The sequence below is a fragment of the Entelurus aequoreus genome, linkage group LG01 (assembly GCF_033978785.1).
Source record: "Entelurus aequoreus isolate RoL-2023_Sb linkage group LG01, RoL_Eaeq_v1.1, whole genome shotgun sequence".
Taxonomy (NCBI): Eukaryota; Metazoa; Chordata; class Actinopteri; order Syngnathiformes; family Syngnathidae; genus Entelurus; species Entelurus aequoreus.
In genome coordinates this window covers 54,715,100-54,725,833 of record NC_084731.1, presented here as the reverse complement: position 1 = coordinate 54,725,833, position 10,734 = coordinate 54,715,100, and the positions used below count along the sequence as shown (strand labels likewise).

Genomic DNA, 10,734 nt, shown 5'->3' with positions numbered 1-10,734 from the left:
TGGTGAAATCCCTAAATTCCTTGCAATAGCTGGTTGAAAAAGGTTTTTCTTAAACTGTTCAACAATTTGCTCACGCATTTGTTGACAAAGTGGTGACCCTCGCCCCATCCTTGTTTGTGAATGACTGAGCACTTCATGGAATCTACTTTTATACCCAGTCATGGCACCCACCTGTTCCCAATTTGCCTGTTCACCTGTGGGATGTTCCAAATAAGTGTTTGATGAGCATTCCTCAACTTTATCAGTATTTATTGCCACCTTTCCCAACTTCTTTGTCACGTGTTGCTGGCATCAAATTCTAAAGTTGGTGATTATTTGAAAAAAAAAAAAAAGTTTATCAGTTTGAACATCAAATATGTTGTCTTTGTAGCATATTCAACTGAATATGGGTTGAAAATGATTTGCAAATCATTGTATTCCATTTATATTTACATCTAACACAATTTCCCAACTCATATGGAAACGGGTTTGTACTTGTGCAATGACAATAAAGACCTACCATAAGCGATACAAGTGTTTTGCGTTAAAAGCTCCATCACAGAACCAGTCAAGCTGGTAAGATGAGGTACTACTGCATTATTAATCAGTTTTTTTTTAAATTACACTACAACTATAATATTGATTTCCATAAATAATTTGTAACTAGTGGGGCAAAGGGGAAAAGTAAGATTACTAATAATATTTGTAGGTATCCGGAATTTTTTTTATTTTTTTTTGACAATTTGCACGTGAATAATTCATTTAAACTCAATTAAATGTATTGGGAATTGTTACAAATTCACGAACACACAATTTTGCCCATATGGTCAATCGTCCAAAAGGCGTCGGAAGAAGCAGGGCTTGTTTGGTCCCACCCCTGTGCCATAAGCAGCAAAAATAGAAATAAAGAAAAAAGGAAATGGTAGCGAGAGATACGAAGTGACAATAATTCAGGAGTAAATTAGTGCAAAGAGGAATGTCTTCATATTCCACTTCAGTCCCACAATGAGTACATGATTGTAACATCAGTCACTTTGCTTCAACAGTTCTTTAGTATACTTGGTAAAAAACATCTGTGTACTGTTTCTTTAACTGGCTCATGCTAGTACATTGTTTAAGTTCTTTACTTAAGCCATTCCTTAGTTAAATCCCACATACCGATACACTAAATGCTTTTTAAGATTTTGTGCGTATATAAATGCTTAAGGTTCCAATTATTCCTAAGATTGTATTTCTCTTCTTATGTTGAGAAACACTGTGACGACCGGGGCGCATGGTAATGCGGGGTTTTCGTCTCTCAGGATGCAACGGACTTCGGACACAGCGTGCAGGTAGGAAATTATTTATTAAAGGAATAAATCAGACAGGAACAACGAAAAACATGCTCATAGCACTTAAGGTAAAAACTAAAGTGGGCTAGCGTGGGAGCTAGCAAGTAACAGAGCCTAGCGTGGAAGCTAGCAGGTACAGAGCAGGAACAAAAGTCGTCATCTGTAGCATAACGCAAATTAGGAAGCCACTGGCAAGGCAGGCTTAAATAATGTCAGTGATGACTAACAGGTGCGTGTCGGAAACACACGCGGCAGGTGAAAACAATAAGCAGTCATGGCAACAAACTCAGGTGTACAAACAGGCACTCAAGGAGTCCAAAACTAACAGAAAACACAGGTGCCTCGAAAACGTAAACAGAAATATGATCCGGGCAGCGGATCATAACAAACACGGTCGTTTATTACTGGACAGTCCGTTGGTATTTGCTTTGTACATCATGATATGTTCGGGTTGAAAGTGTACCAGATCAGTTCCTTTCAATACTTTAGAATCAGGGAACAGAAGATTTGTGTGTTCTCTATATGCAGCCTTATGCATTATTCTGAGTGATCTTTTCTGCAGCACTGTGAGTGAATCAAGTGTACTTCTAGAACTCTTCCTCCATATCTCTATACAGGAACTCAGGTACGGTAACACCAATGAACACTATTAAACCAAGACAGTCTATAAAAAAATTCCACATATTAAAAATAATAAAAAAATAGTTTTTTATCATCTTAAGAACATAGTCAGAGTCCACTCGTTTCTCTCTCAGGCCAACACAGAGGTGCTAATGCATGTTTTTATTTCCTATTCTTTAGACTATTGTAACGCTCTCTGGTCTTCCCAAAAAGAACATCAGAAGTCTACAATTATCAGAAAACTCAGCTGCACACGTGCTGACGAGGACCAGAGGGCGGGAGCACATTACACCAGTTTTAAAGTCGCTGCATTGGCTTCCCGTCTGCTTCAGGGTCGATTTTAAAGTTATTTTATTACTTTTTAAATGTTTAATGGCCTTCTTATCTATCTGACCTGCTTTTACCGTATCAACCCTTACGGATCCTGAGGTCCTCTGGCACCAGCCTTTTAGATTTACCAAATACCAGAATAAAGACCCACGGTGAGGCGGCATTTAGCCACTATGGCCACCACCTGTGTGTGTGTGTGTGTGTGTGTGTGTTTTCTTCTCTTCTTCTATTACTGTTTTGTTTTGTTTTGTACAGCACTTTGTGTTTGCCACTTGCTTGTGCGTGAAAAGTGCTATAAAAATTAAGTTTGTCAAGCGGTAGAAAATGGATGGATGGATTTGAGTATGGAGTGACTTTTGATTCAGTTGTGCTTTTATGTTATGTTGTCTGTACTTGATGTGTGCTTTCCAGCTCATTTTATTATCTATTGTAACTCCTAAAATGTGTTTTCTTGCACTTTCAATTTGTACACCGTCTATTTGTATTTGACTATTTCCCTTCTATTTCCAAACAGCAATATTTTAGTTTTACTTAAATTCAAAGATAATCTGTTTTTATCCAAACATTTCCATTTTGAACTGCACCGTTTGTATTACTTTCTGTGTGTTTTCCCCTGAGCAGGATGCAGTGGTGTCATCTGCAAATTCTATTAACTTGTGGTCTTTTGTGCTTTTGTCAATGTCGTTTATGTACAGATTTAATAGTTTTGCTCCCAGGGGTACACCACAAGATATATCTAAACCAGGGGTGTCAAACTCATTTTAGTTCAGGGGCCGCATGGATGAAAATCTATTCCCGCGTGGGCCGGACAAGTAAAATCATGACATGATAACTTAAAAATACAACTACGACAACTTCAGTTTTCTTTGTTTTACTTCGGCCCAAAACAGAACAAACACATTCTGAAAATGTACATCATCACAAATAATCCTCTTGGTAAAGCACTTCAAGTTAGTTGAAAATTCTGAGGAACAAATATATTAGATAATGTTGGATATAGAGAACATTCAAACCCTTTAGTCATTGAATCGAAAATACTGAAATTCCACCACATAGTGAATTTGCAAACAGCTAAAATTATGCACAAAGCAAACTACAATTTGATACCCAAGAATATAAAAAAAGAAGAGAAATATACAAAAAGAAGAGAAATATAATCTTAGAGATAAATGTAATTTAAAACATTTGTACGCACGTACAACACTTAAGACCTTCAGTATATCAGTATGTGGAATTAAATGATGGAATGGATTAAGCAAATAAATCAAACAATATACTAATATGATCCACTTCAAGAAACTCTCCAAACTTAAAGTGTTTACAAAGTACAAAGAAGACGAACCATGATAAACATTCTGAATTTATTTCATCCGTCCATTCATTTTCTAGATCATCTTATTTATCTCACCATATGAAATATAACTTACTTCACTAATTATTATTTATTTATTTATCCATTTTTAATGTTATTAGTTATGGAGTATATTGTGAATAAATTGAGAACAGGAAGTGAACAAAAGTTTTAGCAACTGCTATGTGAAGAAAAAGGGGTAGGATTAAATATGCTCTGCTTCTTCCTAATGCTTTTCGAACATGTAGAATAAAGACACTGGAAATTGTGATGTATCATGTTGTATGCATGCATGTTCGAAATAAACACAAACTCAGACTTAAAATTATTGCAGTTTTAAAAACGTCATGAAGAACACAATGAACTTAGACTTTGTCTCAGTGTATCCATAAAGTAGTTAAACTGTAAGTCACAGCCCATCGAAGATTGGACAACAAACTAAATAAAGCATAAATAAAAACTATTCAGTGTATCAACTACCTCAATTGTCATTTCCACATATTAATCCTGTGCTAACTCAACAAACCATACAAACTGAGGTAGAATTTCAATTTCAATTTCAACAAACCAACAATAAAAACCTAAAAGACTGACAGTATTGCAGTAAATCCCTCAATGTTGACTTTCTTTACATTTGCAGAGAAGACAAACATTTCCACAGAACTATATCAATGTGCAGTGTCTCATGCAGCATTTTAAGGGGGGTTACCAATTACCGTATTTTCCGCACCATAAGCCGCCCAGTGTTGTAAGCCGCACCTTCAATGAATGGCATATTTCAAAACTTTGTTTACCTATTAGCCGCCCCGTGTTATTAGCCGCACCTACGCTACGCTAAAGGGAATGTCAAAAAAACAGTCAGAAAGGTCAGTCAAACTTTAATAATATATTACAAACCAGGGTTCTAACAACTCTGTTCACTCCCAAAATGTAATGTGCAAATGTGCAATCAAAAAATAGTAACACTCAAAATAGTGCAGAGCAATAGCAACATCAATAACTCAACGTTGCTCATACGTTAGTGTCACACAACACACAAAATAAACATTTAAAGCTCACTTTCTGAAGTTATTACTCATCCACAAATCCCTCGAATTATTCTTCTTCGGTCTGCTTCACTTGTTTTTTGACACCATCTGTGATGTGGACGTGCATGCAGTCAAAGATCAACAGGGACGGAGCTGCGTGAAAAAAGTCACCCGGTCTCTTCGCTCATTTTTTCTTCATCCATCCATCCCTTCGAGTTAGCTTTTATGATGACGCCGGCTGGAAAGTTCTCTTTTGGCAAGGTCTTCCTTTTGAATATCACCGTGGGTGGAAGTTTCTGGCTGTTAGCATGGCAAGCTGGAACCACAGTGAAGTCGAATATTCACCGTACGTGTTCCCGTTGTATCCACAGTGCGGTTCACATGAATATCAAAAGTCAGTGGAACCTTGTACGCGTGTCTCTTAGTAGGAGACATTTTGTGGTCTTTACAGAAACACACAAATGAAATGAAACGTAATATCCGCGCGCTTCTTCTTCTACGGGGGCGGGTGCTCACCTTGGCGGTTGCTTACAGTAGAAGAAGAAGTTCCTCTTCTATGGGGGCGGTTGCTTACCGTAGAAGAAGAAGCGCTTCCTCTTTTACGGGGAAAAAAGATGGCGGCTGTTTACCGTAGTTGAGAGACCTAAACTTTATGAAAATAAATATGAATATTAATCCATATATATATATTAGCCGCACTGTCAGATTTTGAGAAAAATTGTGGTTTTTAGGTGCGGCTTATGGTGCGGAAAATACGGTATTTATTTTACTCCTGTTTGTTTTACGTTGGCTCGATGAGGAGGAGTCACAGTCCTGCTTTACCGTGGACCTATTACTTGGTATACTTGCTCGCCCCGCCCGGTATAAACTATTTGCTTGCCTAACAGAATTGCTATTGCGACATCCAGTGCACACATTTAGAACAGCAGTTTCTCCAATTTAAAAATGCAGCTCAATTTTACACCTAGAAAACTCATCTCGCGGGCCGGATTGAACCTGTTTGGCCCGTCGACACCCCTGCCCTAAACAGTCTGATGTGTGATCTCCTATCCGCACACATTGCTTCCTATTGGTTCTAGTTTGTGGATTAGGAGATTGTGATTTGATAGGTCCATATATACTGTAGCTGCAGGATGTTCCTGATCTATTGCGTCAATTACCCCCATTGATGTTGAGATATTTTCCCTGTGTCCGTATTGGCTGGTAGTAATGAACCAAACCTAATATAATATGTTCTCGCCGTGGGCCGCTTGTCCAGTTGGCTTGAAGGGCACAGCTAGCGCGGAGGAATGTGCCGGTCTAAACTTGCTCTGGATTACTGAGCAGAGTGTGGAAAGATTGATGGACCTCGGGAAGGATGAATGTCGGATTAAAGCTGCCCGGCGCACTGACACGTGCAAGGGCCTGCGAGCTCTACATCTACCGGCACTCTCGCATTTGAGCGCAGTGTGTTTGTGTGCGGCTGTTTTGTATTTTTCGTTGGTGTGGGTGAGAGGCGTAGGTTACCACTGGTTGTGGTGACTGGAGGAGGGAGAGGGAAAGGCTGGTGAGTCATCTGCCGAACAGGCAGGTTCTCGCAGAGCAAAGGAGTCAGCAAATCTTCACCAGTAACGACTACAATCATAGATGTACTGGACCATAGGGCGCACCGGATTATAAGGCGCACTGCCGATGAGCGGGTCAAGTCAGGTCTATTTTTATACAAAGGGCGCATTAAAGGAGTCATATTATTATGATTTTTTTCTAAATGTAAAACACTTCCTTGTGGTCTAAATAACATGTAATGGTGGTTCTTTGATCAAAATGTTGCATGGATCATGTTTTACAGATCATCTTCAAGCCGCTTTCTGACAGTCACTTCAGGATGCGCCGTTTAGTGGGCGGTCTTATTTACGTGGCTCACCTTCGGCAGCCTCTTTTCTCCGTCATCTTTGTTGTAGCGGTGTAGCGTGCAAGGACGGTAGTGGAAGAAATGTCAAAAGATGGAGCTAACTGTTTTAATGACATTCAGACTTTACTTCAATCAATAAGGGAGCAGCATCTCCTCTTCCGTGGCTCACTAATGCCATAACAAGGCCGGAAATGTGTCCCGTGAAAAACCGTCCGACCGGAACTCTCTAATAACTAAAGTTCCTTGGGTGAATAATGTAAACTCACTACACCGGTATGTTTTAGCGCTTTCATGGCGAGTTTACTGACAGATATAAGTAAGAACTTTACACTACTTTATATTAGAAATGGCAACAGCGGAGGATGAATGTCCCATAACAAGAAGATAGAAAAAAGAAGAAGCTTCTCGACTACGGTGTCGTCACAGACTACAAAGGCGGACGCGCGCAAAGGTTCAGGAGTTATGCAGATCCCAAATACAGATCAGCAGGTACCAGAAGGTAAAAAAAGTTGGTTTTGCATAATATTGTGAAACAAAACGCCACATAATATGTCTTACCTTATACACATACCATAATAATACTCGTACGTTGAAGCACAGTACAATCCATCAGTGTTTCCCACACATTCATTTATTTGTTGCGGCCTGCCACGAAAGAATTACGTCCGCCACAAATAAAAATAAAAAATAAAATGTTTTTGTCCTGTCCAGCTTCTCAGGCAAATCATATAGTTGATGTAGATGCCCATATCGGCTGTTCAAATTTACTTTACAAAAGAGAAGTGTAGGATACTTCTCTTGTTGCCTTATTTGTATTTGACTTTATTAAATGTATTTATATTATCATTTGGTGCAGCCGGGCCGGAGCAGGAGGGGATAGAAAGAGAGAAAAAAGAAGACAGAGGGGGAAATTGTGGGGACAAGAGGGGGATTAGACAGAGACAAAAACAACAACAGCAAACACAACAACAACAATAGAGCAACATCAGCAAATACGACACGTACTAATATGATGGTAAAAGTAATAGCAAATGAGCAGTTAGCGAAAATAAAACACAATACAGAAATGACAATGAGCATTATTACACTACAAATGGAGCAATACAAATACCAATAGAAATAGCGCTATTGATAATGAACAATACCAATACTTTACCTTTATTATCAACAATACAGTTGTTCAAATGCAACAATACATATACCTGTACGTAATGATAACTTGAGATACGAAAGAATGCAGGAAAATGGAGGGGAAGAAATGGAGGGGAAGAAAGAGAAGCAACCTACATTAACCTTGTAGATTGTTATAGTATTTATAGGTTAAGCTTTGTCAGTGAGCTCTTTGTTCAGTGGATCAGATGTTTGATGAAGCTCTGTGTCTATCTACCATCACTACTGTTTTCTGTTTATTTGTTACTGACTGTGGCAGGACACCTCTGCCTCTGTTTCACTTTATGTTGCTGGTAAATAATATGGTTGTAGTAGTAGGCTAAAGTTAAATTATTTAGTATGCACTAATTAAAGGCGCAGAGCTTTAAGAGACATTTTAGCTTTTATATTTTACAAGATATATTTTTTGTAAGAACCACAATTAATAAATATAATTCAGTGAATAACTTATTGTTCAAATCTGTATATAAATATGTACATAAAGTGTTGTAATTATATTGTAAAATGGATGGATGGATGGATGGATGGACGTTTAAAACAAAACTGTTATTATTAATTAGTAAGTATACATTTTTTTAGCCTTTTTAGAGAAAATCATATCATTGTAGTAAATTATGCAAATTACTCGATGTCATGGTGACCACGCCCATAGCCACGCCCCCACCGCCACAGGTATCTTGGCAGTTTATGGGAAACACTGATCCATCAAGCGGTGCGGCTTCATAGCTTACCAAAGTCGTACTAAAACATTTTGATAGATTTTTGAGAACCGTGTGTAATATTCTATATTTTCAACAACATATAACATTTTGGTGTTGTTTACTTGAGTCATATTGCAGTCTACATGTATCTCTTATGTGTGACTGCCATCATATCGCAGTCTACACATATTTCTTATGTGTGACTACCATCTACTGGTCACACTTATCATTACACCATGTACCACATAAAATAGCTTCGAGGTCGGTAAGCACAACCAAATGATTCCATAGATTAGGCGCACCTGGTTATAAGGCGCACTGTCAAGTTTTGAGAAAATGGAAGGATTTTAAGTGCGCCTTATGGTCCAAAAAATACGGTATATCTATTATCAATTTTGTAATGATCAATACATACATGCATCTGTATTTTGAAATTAAAACAACAAACGTATGTCATCCTTCTGTTAAAATAGGATGTTGTTTCTTTACGAATGGCTTTTATTCTGTTATTAAAATATGTTTCAGAGAAGAAGTTGTGTACACTGCAAATTATTTGCCACTTGCCAAGATTTAAAAATGCATTTCTAGAAATGTCCCTAGTTTTAAGAGCTATTTACTTATTTTGAGTCATTGACTTTACATCATAATCTTGATTATAACATGAATAATAATATCGGAATCAGAAATACTTCATCAGTCCCCGAGGGGAAATTCAGATTTTCAGCACCATCCCATTCAAACAGAACAGGAACGCTGACGGGTCTGCCAACATCCGGCACCCCTTGATATTTTGTCTATTGGCACGAAAAAAAGGAGCATTTGTTGTCCGAACCAAGAGGAATGTTTTGAAGGTGGAATGGTCAAAATTGATTGAAAAATGTGGACTGTGAAAACTTTCCCAGAGGAGGTTAAAATAGGACTTTGCAAAACTGGAAATTCTAGGAATTTCTGGAATTTTTTTTACTTTGAAAATGGTAGTTTGATTTTCCAAGGTGAGTGGAGAGTGTGGATGTCGGAACGATTCAAATCGGATAACAAATGTGGGATATAGAAAAGTTTGTATATTGCGTTTTAATTTTCAATAGGGGAAATTCCAAGTAATTCCGGATAATCCGGGAATTTTCAGATCTGGGAAACATGCTGGCTTGAATATCCAGGGCGAACGGGGTGTGAATGGTGGAATGGTTCAAATTGGATGAGAAATGTGGGATATGCAGTAGATTGTATGATGCCCATTCATTGTCAATTGGTAGAAATTTCCAGGAAAACCAGGAAATTTTGGAAGGGGAACACATATTTTGCGTTTGATATAGTCAAAGAGTAGTGTGGGTGGATGGTTGAAAGATTTTGAGAATTTAGGGCATTATAGAACTATGACTACATCCATTCATTTGAATGGGAATTTCCTGAAAATTTGTGAATTTCAGGAAACCGGGAATTTAAAAAAATATTGGTACGAGCACGATTTTCCTATTGATATTAATGGGTTGGTGTTGGAATTTTTGGAATCGGTTGAAAAATGTTGACATATTAACAGTTTTAGGTATTAAAATGGGTATTTCGGAATTTCAGGAAAACCGGGAATTTGCATTTACATCAATTTGCTCCATCAGGTCCAAATCGTAACGGAACCGCTCGCTAACCCCCACCTGTCTCTCCTCCGCCATCTGCACCTCGAGAGGTGTCATGGTTGTGTATGGATCGGAGTTGTGTGTCTCCTGTAACCCAGGCAACAACAGCTCTAAAAATAACCTGGCAACCAGTGCAGAAGGCTATTTTCACAACGATCTGTAATTCTGCATGTGAGGAAAAGAATGTTTCAACCGTTCCGCTAAAAGGCCTCCATCCATCCGTGGCTGTTGCCTCCGTGTTACATTGCGACGCCAGAGAGTACACCAGCGAATGTCACATGAGGAGCTGTTATGAGGGGGAAAAAAACAAGAATGAAGCCTACTTACTTGTGCAGGACTGCGATCTCATTCTCGATGCTGTTTTCTTTGCCCTCTAACGCCTTCTTGGGGATGCACTTGATGGCCACCAATCTTTGGGTCCGCTTCTCCTCTGCCAGAACCACCTCAGAGAATGCTCCCCTAAAATAAAAAGGCACACATGTTGGCGATTAATCAAGTTAGGTAGAAAATGTGGTGTCAGAAGTGGGATCACAGAGTAGGTGAGCCTTTTTAGAAGGAACTAACAGATAGATTAACGCTGGACAATTGACCCACGAAGGGTGGCGAACAAGGAGAATAAATGCTAACTGTCCATCTTTATCAGTACGCAGATTTTCTCGATGGTTGAGTTTCATACATACTGTAAATCACTTCCTGGTCTG

The 10,734-nt window shown here is 38.6% G+C and overlaps 1 protein-coding gene across 1 annotated transcript in view; it reads right to left on the bottom strand.

Moving 5' to 3' along the window:
* camk1b (calcium/calmodulin-dependent protein kinase Ib) overlaps nt 1-10,489 on the bottom strand; it is a 52,418-nt gene extending 41,929 nt beyond the window's left edge. Inside the window, exon 1 of the mRNA XM_062054750.1 lies at nt 10,361-10,489. The gene's annotated coding sequence lies outside the window, so the exon portion shown is untranslated. The remainder of the gene's footprint in view (nt 1-10,360) is intronic.
* Nucleotides 10,490-10,734: the final 245 nt, after the last annotated feature.